This window comes from Topomyia yanbarensis, chromosome 1 (assembly GCF_030247195.1).
Source record: "Topomyia yanbarensis strain Yona2022 chromosome 1, ASM3024719v1, whole genome shotgun sequence".
In the NCBI taxonomy this organism is placed as follows: domain Eukaryota; kingdom Metazoa; phylum Arthropoda; class Insecta; order Diptera; family Culicidae; genus Topomyia; species Topomyia yanbarensis.
The window spans coordinates 18,869,456-18,883,565 of record NC_080670.1 but is presented as its reverse complement, the minus strand read 5'-3'; positions in this window follow the sequence as shown (position 1 = coordinate 18,883,565).

Below are 14,110 nucleotides of genomic sequence, written 5' to 3'. Positions count from 1 at the left end.
ATATGACCGATTTTTTCGAAGAATCCCCCACAAAATTATGCAATTCAAATCGCTGAAGGAATTAATTCGTAAATCTGCTACGAATAGGCTCACTCGTGGATCCGAGCATTTTCGTGCATTGTAAATAGCTGGTTTCTTTCATTTCATAAACTAAAATAATGGCAACTTGAAGAACAAAATATGTTGCCCAAAATGTAGCAATTCTTGCTGCTAACGAAGTGAATTTGTAATCAACCCAAGACATTAGTTTTACGCTAATCACGGTTTTTGATAAAAAGTCGCTCATATACACAAAAAATATAACTACGTGTAACTTTCGTAAATATCACGAACAAAATATATCACAATCATTCTAGTATTCAATAATGCTGAACACTTTGATATTAAATCGATTTTGCTAGATCGACCGACTATATGACGAAAACGATGTTGTCCGAAAAGAACGGATACGGAACGGATAAAAATATACGAACATTTTGTTTGGTGAACGAAAATGAAATCGTGCGACTAATGAAATATTTGTGTTATATACAAACGACGAATGAATTCGTGAATAGTATAAACATATTTGTTCAATTTATAAATTTGTTTTATCAGTGCACGCTCTAAATACAATTTATATAAGGGAGGGTTCAACTTACTTATTATTCTAGTTTCAGTTAACCAAATAGATGAATTTAGCACTATTGTTTTAGAAGACATAACCAGTAAATTTGAAATAAACGCTATTACAACTACGTATTTGATAGATCGTCGCTGTTGTGCTATCTTATGACAAGCGCCATTTTGTACATTTCGAGAAAAACGATTTTTAAAGTTTGAGATTGAATATCTTGAAACTTATAAATGGTATAAACAATTCAAAGAAGACAAATGATGCTTCTATCTATTCTGCATTAATCTCTCTAATATTACGAAAATCGGTTAACTACATTGCGAGTTTTCTTTAAAAATGTAAACAAAAGTCGGTCTCACACGTGTCATAGGTGTGTATTGATGACAAAATTTGTATGGCATGTCATAATCGTGCATGGAAAATTTTCCATAGAAAAAAATCATCAAATATTAACTTTTATTCATATCTTTGGCTTCATTTGGACTATAAACAATCGGTGAGATGCATTTTGAAGGAAATGAGTCAGGAAATCTAGAAAAAATAGTTATTTTTGGTTACAGTGTTGCCAAATATGCTATATTTCCAGTTTAAAACTTAAATTGCATTTTTCTCACAGTTCGTGCATTTTTGTTTCGAAAATGATTATTCCATTATTGTTTATCAGATAGTGTTACATATAAAAACATCTCATACATAAAGATAATTAGAGCCAATCCCCCGACACAGTCATTTGAAGCAAAAAATTAAAAATTTCTCAGCGCGTTTCTCGCTATATCTCAGTAACCAAGCAGAATGTCAAAATTCTGTAAACGCCACTTTGTAGAGATTTTTTAGACAAGTAATGTGGCATCAGTTTACCCCAAAATGGCGTTTGTCGTAAGATAGCACAGCAGCGACGAGATATTAAAATTTACACTAAGTGAATATATGCTTAAACCAGCTACGAATATGTTTCATATAGACAACTCGTAAAATGTGCGAATTTTTTTGTACATCTGATAAATCCTTCGTTCTATCGCAACCATTTCATCTTTATTGCGAGTTTTTAATAAAAAGCACGAAACGATTTTCCTTTCCGATTTTTCAAACGATTTGTTTGAAAAAATATACCAGATATAATATAATATTTATGAACACCCAAAACGAATCATCGTGAGCATAAATGCAGCTGTTTTTCCACTCTTGAACTGTGAGCTCCAAAATGATCCATTAGTAATCAACCAATCTCATACTTGTTCAATACAATATTTACCTCACGTCATTGGCTACAAGGTGCAGTGGTAACTTGAAAAACACATACCAACGTCTCCATGCCATCCCACTTGTGCTCACTGCTGCAATGATGAGAACAGGGTCGGGTCCAGAAAAAACATTTCGGGAGAGGCTCGAAATTTTGATTCTAAAATGAATATTGCACAGTGCGTAATACGTAAATACCTCATTTAATGAAAATCAGTATTGGTGGTCAAATTTGGTTTGAAAAGATTTTGAGTTTGAAACTATATAAAATTCAAATTAATTTAAAATTTCTCAGCAAGCTGAACATTTTCAAAAGGGGTCCGGACCCCCAAAACCCTCCCCCTGGATCCGCCACTGGATGAGAAGTTTATAAAGCTAGCGATCATGTGTCGTTATGGGATAGGATTTGAAGAAGAAGTTTTTAATGAGAAGATGTTTGTCGGCTCTAGTGTTTACACTACCCGCTTCATTAACCCATTCATGCCCATGTTGTTTGTGGACAACAACGTTTTTAAACAGAAATAACTTTTGATTGAGGCGAGATTTGCTCACAAAAACAAGTAAGGCTTATTAATGTGATAATTGCCTTTAATTTGAGCATTAAAAGTTACAAGGATCAGCTCTAGAACTAAAGTTATTGCAATTAGTCTGATTGGATTCCGATGGAGCAGTGCTGCCAGGGATAGTTTACGTTGACGACGGAAAATGATTTTTTCATATATCTTCGTTATGGTGCAGTATTATTAAAAAATTGATAAAACTTAGCAATTTAGACTGTCATTGGCTGCGTTTTCCACGTAATTAGACTATTGTAATTATTCTAGGAAAATTGTATTGAGAATTAGAAGGTAAAAATTGACTAGCTTCTAGCACTGCCATGGAAGCACCTATCTTTATGAAAATAGGCTTTTCGTGTTTCTTGACCCCACCGTTTTCAAGGAAAAATAGTTTTGAAACCCTACATGCACTAGAAAAAAGTTGGACATGAAAGGGTTAAGTCGACATTTCTTCAGTTCGTAAAGTGAACGAAACCGTTTATTTACAACGCATGAAAATGCTGCGCCGCAGAAAACGACGAAAAAATTCGCGAAGTTGAACTATTATTAGAACCTCAGAGAAAATATTTTCGTTGATCGGCCACAAATAGGTTTCGTACATAACGTAAGCAGAATAAAATTAAGAAAATTGCAATTTTTTGTTAAATGTTCTCATTATATATAAACATTGGTCAGCTTATTAACTTAATGCAAGAAAAAATTTAAGCCCATTCGAGAACCTTTACAACAGTTTGCAGGTGCTTTTTGCATAGCGGTCGAATAAGTTGATGTTGGCATTTTCTGATTTCTTTCTTAATTGTGTGTGACAGATGTTTGATACTATATTTCAACCAAAGAAAAAAAAATTGGGTAAACACCAAAATTTCTCACTAGGGCGAAAATTTTTGGTGAAACCAGTCTTTGTACATGAAGGGCACAAATCCTAACTTATTAAAGTCAATGGGTTACTTTGATAAGGTTTTAGGTCGGAAACATTATCATATACTCTCCGCTTCAAATTAGCACAGCACTACTCAGCTGGACGCAGTTGTGGTACATTTTGAGGGTTATCAGTTTTTTGTACAAAAGGTATGCCATTATCCTCCATTGCGTCAAAAGCTTTTTGGCATAATAGGTAGGTGCCAAATTAGGCGTTCGCTGCCATTTTGTTTACATGGTATCTCCTAGCGGGTCGAAATCAACACTGGATATTGAAAATCTGTGTGCCTAGAGCTAGGATAGGATCAGTCAGCTCTGTCCGCTGTTTTTGAAGCACTCTTGAACAAGCTCGTGATTGGACGAAAGCGACAACAGTAGACGTTCGGCTTGGAAACTAAATGTACTAAAGGGCTGCTTGGAAATGTTGTCAGATATTTGATATAATTTATAAAACATAAAACGATTGTTTACTATGCTGTTTTTTGTTATCTCGAGATTTCGCTTTCTTAACATTACGTCCATCTGTAGTTATGAAGTGGAAGGCATTATTTTGCGAACGACATAAAACATATTACCCAGAATTCAAGTTCTACAGGTTCCCGAGAGATCCGGTAGCGCGGCTATCGTGGTTCTGTGTGCGGAATAATGCGATTTTTTTCTGTTTTTAAAAACAAATCGAGTAGCGTAAATTTGAAAATATTTTGAACTTCATGTACAAATTGTCTTTGTTCTAGTACAGAGTAAATTGGAAGAACTTAGGAACAAGCCCGGAGAAAGCTCTTCCTTTCGTGTTATCGAAACTGTGGAATTTTCTAGTTTTCAACTGCATCGATAATATCATATCAGTGTAAATAGGAGCATTACTAGCCAATTTTAGTTTTTCCAGAAACGTGAAATTTATTCTGAACACAAAACTAATATTTTGTCAACATTGGTTGGGAGGGGTGTGTCAATTTCAACAGGGATTAGCAAAATATAAGAAGAATCGGAAAAGTAGCCAACTGGCGGATCCTGTCCTAGACCGAAGACTACATATTAAGAAGACTGATATCTCTTTCCTTCCACCATAGAAATGAGAAGCGACAGAGGCTGCAGCGCCTCTTTTGGAGGTAGGTAGGACGCTTAATGTAAAAGTGTACATATGTAGTGTGTGTGCATCACTATAGGAAGTACTACCTTTACCCGCAAGTGGCGTTGCTGTTACTGTCTCCAGATTCTGGACAGAGTTGCCAGTCTTCTTGATATGCAGTCTTCGCCTAGGCCAAGAGTAGGGCGTTTAGTATGGTGCCTTGCGCAGGGTTGCATTTTTGTTTTAATGCTGAGAGGGTTGCCCAGATTTCATTCCGCATACGTTATGATGAATGATTCGTAGTTCTTCAGGTGAAGTTTTGATCAAACTCTATTTTGTGAAGCATTTTAGTGGAATGCTGAAAATAAATAAAAAGAAAAATCTTTCCACTTAATAAACTATTTTCAGAAATTTTGAAAGCATGTAAAAGGAATCTGGCAACGATGAACGCTTGTTGTCTTTAGATTTACGACAGGGCCAAATAGAGAAAATTAAGAAGAGCAAGAAGCCTGTTGTCGTCTCTTCTCTTAGTGGCGGATAACCTCCTATAAAAATCAATTGATCCACTTGACATACACGCAACGCAAGCGTTTGAAAGCACTCCGATAGAAAAAAAATCCAACTACTGTCTCACAAGCACAAACATTACCACATGCGAACTGGACTATACAACCAAAGTAGTGCCGACGCGTTCCAGAGAAAACACTGACTCTTTCCTTTCTTTCACAATATCACATATAGTATATTTAATATAGTATCTTCAAATCTAGTATACTAAAATCTCCAACACCACATAATGATCGATTTCTTTTTTTTTTCACTCTGAAACCAGGGATGCTATTATGCCAGATTTTTCTGGCACAGTCAGATGGTTTGGCAGCTTCCAGACAACAAGACAAATCTCTCATTCTGCCAGATTTTTAAGTTTTAGAAGCTGCTATACAAACATTTTGAAAATTTGGGTAATAGTCTCAAATTGTACAAAAATCGATCAATGCACCTTCTATGAAAAATAAAATGTATGCCAAATTTCGGTGACTTTGAGGTCACTGTCAAGCGTCAGATTTTTTTTTTAATAGCCCGCCTCTTACCCCCACACCAAAAAGCTCACAAACGGAGCCCCCTGGTAGTGGACACATCAGTTCTCAGCGTACAAAAAAAAGGTCAGCACAACAAAACAAAGTTACGAATCGCGGAAACGCTGAGAACAAAAAAAAAACAATACGAGACCGACAAAACACAAAATTTGACAAAAAGCTACGGCGAGTACCCAGCGGAAAAGAATCCTTTTAAGGGTCCCATCGTAGCTTTGCAGGAAGCTCATAATAATTTAAATTTATTTATTACTTATTGCTATAAAAAATGCATTTATCAATTGTTTTTATTTAAAAAAATGTTAACCAATTATAGCTAAAGGAATAAGCTCGATTGGTGGTTTATATTAAAAATTCTCCTATTTTATTTTTTAAAATTAGTTTCAATTTTGCTTGGAAACGAGTGCGACATGTTATTTGCTTTAAATCAGTAGGAAGCTGGTTGAATAACTTAGGTCCGATGAAAGAAATGCGTCTTTGACCAAGGTTCGTGGATACTCTGGAGTATAATAAATGATTGGCTTGTCTAGTGCTGTGAGCTCGAATGCCTGTTGTAAATTCTAGATTATTATGAGCAATAGTATTATGCAAAGCATTGTGGATGTACATTATTGTTTGGTAGTTAGTCAACCCAAGCAAAGGTAAAATGTTATGGGCATTATTATTGTATAACAAAATAGTAGGGTACATAAATGGTTTTTTGTAAATAATTTTAAGACATCTGTTTTGAAGCGTTTGTAGCCTTTTCAGATTCGAAATACTGGCACGGCCCCACACAGATACAAGGTAGTTCAGCAATGAGTGGATGTGCGCATAATAAAATTTTAGAAGTACATGCTGGGGAACAAAAGAGCATACTTTACGCATAGCCCCACATAACGATGCAACTTTTCTCTCTATAGATGTTATATGCTCAATCCAGGAGAGTGTGGGGTCTAAGTGAAGTCCTAAATATTTGAAGCAGTTAGTTTCCTGAATTACAGACTGTCCCATTCTTGGGTCTGGATGCACGCCTATAGCTCTTCTAGATGAACGAAACAGCATATATTTAGTTTTTGATAGGTTCAAGGAAAGAAGGTTTTCGTTGAAATACGTCGTTAGTGTTTTTAAATCCGATTCAATGTCGCGTACAATATCCAGACAGTTGTTGTTAGGGTAGAACAACGCTGTGTCATCCGCGAAAAGACGAGGAGTCCCTTTTAACCCGAGTCTACCTAGGTCATTGATATACAATAAAAATAACAGTGGCCCAATATTACTGCCTTGGGGCACTCCTATTTCTATTTGTCTATAAGAGCTACACGAGTCTCCAATAGATACGAATTGGTTCCTATACGACAGATAGCTACGAATAATATGATTTGCTAATCCCCTGATACCATAGCATTCTAACTTCTTAAGCAGGATTGAGTGATCCAGAGTATCGAATGCTTTTTTTAGGTCCAGAAAAAGGGCACCAACAATTCTTTTGCTATCAATTTGACTAATGATGGAGTCAATTAGTTCGGTCATTGCAATTAAAGTGCTGCAGCCCTGTCTGAACCCATACTGGTAGTTGTAAATTATGTTGTGTTTGTTCAAAAACTCGAGTAGTCGAGTGATGAGCAATTTCTCAAGAATTTTATTGAAAACTCACAATGTTGAAATTGGTCTATAGTTGGAAGGTTGGTTTGGATCATCAGCTTTGAAAATTGGAATTACTCGGGCTATTTTTAAACAGTCTGGTTACCTGCCGGTTTGAATTATTAAATTAAAAGCTTTGGTTAGGATATTTGCAAAAGTGGTACAGTTACTCTTAAGAACAGTAGCGGGGATCTTATCAGGACCACAACTGTTATTTTTTTCGAGGTCTTTAATCAAAAGGATCACTTCGTTTATGGTTGCAGGACGCAAGAAGATTGTTTCTTGGACGTGTTGTATATTTGTAATAGGATTTGAGTTGGGACTCGTGGGAATATTGTCAGACAAATTTTTGCCAATACTAGAGAAATATTCGTTGAAAACATTACATACTTCTTTAGTCTCAGTGACTCTGATATCATTGGAAATTAGGCTGATGGGAACATCCGACTTTGACCGACCAAAAATGGTATTAATATTTTTCCAAAGTTTTGAATGAGTTGTATTGGATCGAAGGTTTTCAAAGTAGGCCTTTTTGCACCGCTTTTTCATTACATTAACTTTTTTAGTTATGTGTTGCAGAAGAGCTTTGAGGTTTTCATCATTGGGGTTATTTTTTACTCGTTTCAGATAATTACTTTTGATTTTAATCAGTGTCCACAAATCGAAATTGATCCAGGGGCAAAAAACGCCTTCACATTTAAAAGTTTTGGGGACCGTTCTAGTGTTTTCCGCAAGTAAAGAATTGTAGGTTGTGATGATATTTGTAAGACATACATCTACATCATCAATCAACTCGATGTTTTCTATGAAATTTTGGAAGTCGTTATTGAGTTTTTCATGATTGATTATTGATTTAGTCAAATTAACGGGTTCTCTTTTTACTGCAAGTTTATATGAAGATATAATTTGAACGTGATCACTAACTATGGTGCCAGACATTTTTAGTTGAATGCCAGATTTTCTCTGAATAATAGTGGCAACCCTGTCTGAAACTGATACTCTGAAACCATCCAAATATTCAGAAAGGTGTGCGCCATACAGCTCGTCGATATGTACTGCTTTTCACATACTAAAGCACCTGCACCTGGTACAGCGCTCGATGGAACTTGACACATTGAACGAAGGAGCAACCCTGAAAAAAAATCAACAGTGAAGAACCGCTTTCCAGTCTTCCCAAATGAACACCGTACACAATGTTCGCTCTGGTTTTCTGTGCTCAAACCCACATTTCGTGTGCGAACTCCAACACGTTAGGGTTTGATGTTTGACAACATCGATTTTTTCGAATTGAAAAGATCGATGTAAAAAAAACGTTTTTATTTTTCAAAATGCCTACCACTAATTTCGTACCAAAACACATGCACATGTTCGTTGCACAACCGAACCCCATGTACGCACACGGTGTGTGTACACATAGGTTCGTGGCACCAGTTTTCTCGTTCTCACTCTAGTCATCACTAGCGTTGGCTCTTTTTGCCTTGTACGAATCGTTCTCGTGTACGAACATGGATGTTCCAATTAGAGTTTGTACATCGTTCGCTTGGGTTCGATGTTTGATACGAAACTGTACGTCGAGAAGAAGCATGTTTGAGGTTGAACGCGTGCACGAGATTTTGGAAATCATTCTGTGAAGTGAAAATGTTATGCGAATAAAAAAGCCTTTAAATAATTTCGAAGAAGGAACCTCAATCATCCATAAGTTAATAATTTTTAGGCAAACTTTTAATACTTACACTGACGCAAAGAAAACCTTTCTGGTCGAGATTCGAATAACTGGCGGCTTATTTACGTGTCTTGTACCTATCATCAGCCAATTGATTGGGCAAATTTAATAAAAATGTGATAAATGGTATCAGTTAACTGTTAGGTTAATTGAATCCGTTTTTTGACTTTTCAACCAGGTTCATGTGTTTCAGAAAATCATTCTGAAAAATTCTATCGAAGTCACAATGTCTTTGCGATGAACGTATACTTAGATATTTAGGATTGGAATGTAGGTGTTGGGGATACATTTACAGTGTTGACAGAATTGACAAATTTCTTCTAAATTCAACCATTCAAATCATAATAATATTTTTATTAAACATTTTAGTTAGATACAGTTTTTTGCAAAGCTGTTCACCACATTTCGAAAAAACTAATATAGGATAGGTGCAAGGATGCAAAAAAGTAGTGTTTCTCATACTAGTTTACATAAAAACTTTAAACGCAATACGCAGAACCGGGGAACAACCAATCGCCCCCAAAATCATTTGAGACCACCAAAGGAACTCAGAAATAGCTGTGCAGGAAATTAGTATATGTCGAACCACTCTACTGACCATCCCTACGCTAATGCCCCGCGACGGATCCTTCTGCATCCTGGCAGTGACGGTGGCCAAGGGAAAAACCACTTTCGCGATACATCGACACTGGAATAACCGGGAAAATGCATCTCTGCGTATGTGTCTCAGCTCAAACGTTCCGATTCGAAGGCATCGTCCGCATCATGTGTGTGAGTGTATGTGTTGTTCTCCTTCTGTCGTTTATTTATGCAACGTCAACAAAAACTGCCTTCCTGCATCGCGCGCGAGTAGAGCATTAGTGGCGGTTGCAGGCCGGCAGCTCGAATGCCAAAAAAAAAAACACACACACAAGGGGTTGGAAAAGCGCGAAAAGCGCGAGACGCAAGGCGAAACGTTTGACGAGATAAAGCGCTAACGATCGGGCTCTCGGCAAAAAGGAAAATCAGGTTTTCGGCGGAAAAAGATGCAGCAGTCGTCGCATTTATTGAAAGGTAGATGGAAAAGTGGCATCATGCAGTTCGTTTTAATTTTTTTTTATTTCCCTCCAGTCGACGAGATATGGGCAGTGGTGTGCGGCTGATTGCTGATGCACACAATAGGTTAAGGAAAAAGGGGTCAGCGAGTGCACAACTTTTCGCGGGGGTTCACCGTACGTTGAGTTCAACGGTCAACGCCGTCTGACAGTTGATGTGCATGCGATGTCGCTGCACGGAAACTAGTTTTTCGGGGCTTGCACGGTTGAATTGCGTTTCGGTGTTTATTCAAATAAGCAGGTCGTACTAATTGTGTTGAAGCCGTGATTGGTAACTTCACTGACAATGGAGAACTTATTTCAAGCGATTGTTTTGACCAGCCTAAAAGTTCTTTGGAAAATGCAGTTTGCTTCGCTGCTACCAACGATGCATTCAATCTTGTTTCTACATTGTATGCATATAACTTCAGATGTGTACATACATACTGACGGAAACAATCTAGGCGATAAATTTTCCGAATGCAACCCTCGTCTAACGTTGTTGCGAAATATGGTGGCACTTGTGGAAGACCATCTGCGAAAGATTTTTCGCGAAACGCATTCGTTGATTGGGAGTTTTTACGAACATTCACCGATTCATTGAGAACCACGACTACAGCCTCCTTGTGTGAACTGCAATGGAAATGCTTTTCCTGCATTGCAATCACTAGTTATCACCATTCAACAGGAAGGTGTTTTTGTGGAACAAATTTTTATATATCGCGATTTTTTATTTTAGAACTACCGCACACAGGTTCATGCGGTAGATTGTAGCAAATGTATTAGGGACCATTCATGTATCGAACAAGAAAAACCGAATCCCGGCGAAGCTCGACAATTGTAGAACAAAGAAAGAGAATGTAATACGATTGTCTTTATTGGCTCAAGATACCTGTCGTAACAGAAAATTTGAAAGCAATTTAATCTTACTATTTTAATACAGGGTGTTTGCTTCATGGTTAAGAATCTCTCGGGGGGTGATAGACTGCCATATTTGGAGAAAAAAATTGTTCTACACATACCATCAAATCTCAACCGTTACAGAGTTATTGATCTTTTTGTGTAAAAAACTTATTTGTCTTGAAATACCTCTAACTTTAAAAGTATACTTTGTATTTTAAATATTTTAGTTCCATTCGAAAGGTGAGAAAATTTTGCATTGAGTGATGCTCTCACATGTTTCAGCTAATGAGTCTATGTAGCCTTTTCAAAGTAATTTATCGAAAATTAAACAATTTTAAACGATTTTTCGTTCATTTCTTTAAAATCCTAATAGTTAACCTCATCATTTTAATAATTCAGATTGTTAGTCTTGATGAGCTGCTTAATTCGTTCTTTAACATGATACACTTACCTTTTCTTATTTTCATGATTTTGGGTTATTCAACTTGGATATTTTTATCTCATTTTCACTAGTACCAGCTCCAATTGAAAAATTATGGCACTTATTGTACTTTTTTTCATTTTATTCGAAAGCCAGGAAAATTTTACAGTGAAAAATGTATTAATGCCTTTCTGTTAAGCGAATTTAGTATTCTTTTAAAGGTAAATTAGTTTAAAGTTAGGGCTATTATTAGCATTTTCGTTAGTTTTCTTAAATTAGTAAATAATAAACATCACCATTATTGTCATGGAAATAATGCATCTCAGCAAGTTCTACAGTTCTTTCTTTGACTCCATTCAATTATCTCTTTTGGTTTCGTCGCAAAATCGTTTTTATCACATCCCACTACATTTGTGGCGAGCTCATGCTGTGTTAACTATTAAATAGCAGCAAAATGAAAAGAGATATAGACAAAGTGTCAAATAAAAAGTTATAGAGAACACTAAGGGGCATCAAATGAACAATAGAAACGATAAATTTTGTTGATTAATAATTAGAATAATTAAAAACTCTCCAAAAAACACAAATTTTGAGTTATTTCGTTGGTAAAAATCATTTAGTACACTTAACTAAAAGATATTTGTACATACACTGATAGGACATTTTCTCAGCTTTCCAATGAAATCTTGTAAATAACGAAATAAAGCATATTTTTTAGATTAGAGTCTTTTAAGCACTTGCATGTCGGTTACAAGAAAAGTATAGTAATGAAATAACAAAGAAATGAAAAGAGATAGAAATATGTCGTCCAAGAACAAATTATGAATCGTCCTAAAACCCAACTTTTGGATAATGGATATTGCTATAATCATACTTCATTATTTCGAGAAAATTATCAAAAACCTCCTCAAAAACACTAACTTTTAACTACTTTACAGCTAAAAGGTAATTGAAACTAATTACTTAAAAGATATGCGAACACCATTCAATAGGAAATTTTCTCACCTTTCGAATGGAACTGAAATATTTAAAATACAAAGTATACTTTTAAAATTAGAGGTATTTTAAGAAAAATAAGTTTTTTACACAAAAAGTTCAATAACTCTGTAACGGTTGAGATTTAATGGTATGTGTAGAACAATTTTTTTCTCCACATATGGCAGTCTATCACCCCCGAGAGATTCTTAACCATGAACCAAACACCCTGTATAATTATAGTAGTTAAATCGTGATATTGTAAGCAATTATTATATACTTTCTCCATAATCGAATAATTAACATGGCGACTGAATGCACTGGGCTCCCCGTCAGAATCACACACCACAATTGCAGACGAAACAGGCAATGGCGCCCACTAAAACACTGCTTTCGGCCAATTGTAGGGGGCGTGATTCTGAATGTGATACTCACTGTACGGTTCAGGTATGTGCGGGCGTAGGGATTTCGCGATCGTGTGTATCATCGCGAACGACTCGAGCATTTGCACGTTAACGTGTTCGATCGCGTGTGCGTTTGTATGTCGCGTGTGCTAACGTGTATGTAACTTCGCGTGTATAAATTCTATTTCAAAACCGTGTGCCTTTCGCATAGTCGGGTGTGTTTTTGGATGATCTCACGTGCGAGCCGTGAATCTTATACTAAATTTTCGGTGCACGGCTTAGATGCTAGAAGAAAGTAACTTATCAAGGTAAATCCAGATTTGTGTAATTTTTAACCCTATCCCACTAACAAAAGCTCCCTCCCGTGGCAAACGTAGAGATTAGAGTGGCAAGAAAAAAATAACCCCCATCGGTCTAGCACTGAGTCCGTTCCTAGTCCCACCAGGAGTGCTCCATATTTGAACCAAATCTGTCAAGCCTAGTTACCGGACCAACGTGTTTGAAGCTTGTACAGGATTTTTCGGCAATTTTCATGGAAAAAACTCACCAAATCGCATTTTCACCGCTAGGTGGCACTGTATGCATTAGTTTATGTACATGTGCTTGTGAAAATATGAAAGATAATTTGATTCCCTACAACTTTTTCGAAGACTGCAAATCAATCCAACTTCTTTACGAGAAATTATTAAACTTTTAATGAAGTAATGTCTGAGTCAGTTTTGCATGGGGTTTAACAGTACAAGGTAATGAATCAGTAATTGCTTCCCATGAATTTTTTTTCCTAAATAATGGTTAAGTTAGTTAAATAGTATCGCTGGAAGAATTATGATAAATGAAACGAGTCTTTTTTTGACTAGAAAATTGTAGTTCTAGATTTCGCAACATAGTGGGAGCCAACACTAACTTTTTAATTAAGAAAGATAGAAATAAGGTGTCTTCTATAAAGTTGTAGAACAGACTTTTTTCAACATTCCTAGTTAACATATCCATATTCTATCTTTATTCGTTTAAAAGTTAGTGATGCGCCCTCTATACGGAGAAATGTAGAACTAAAATTTTCTAGTCAAAAGATTACTCATATAATTTATTATAATTTTTCCAAACGTACTATTCAGCTAAACCAAATCATTATTTCGCAAAAAATAAAGTTCATGAGAATCGAATCGATTACTGATTCGCCACCATTTACTGTTAGTCCCCATGCAAAACTGACTTAGACATCCCTTCAATCAATGTTTAATAACTGCTGGTAGGGAAGTTGGATTGATTTGCAGTCTTCCACAAGGTTGTATACAACAAAAACTCACTTTCTTATTCTCACTTGTAGCACAGAGAACAAACATATAAGCTAGACCTGTGTAAACATTTAAATGAAAATACGTTGAAAATCACCATCGCAAACAGGTTCACATGCGTGAGTCACCATTGTATCCAAGTTTGCACACAAGTCCCGTAAAGCGATTGCTGGCCGATCGAAGCGCCAGCCAGTGGCAAG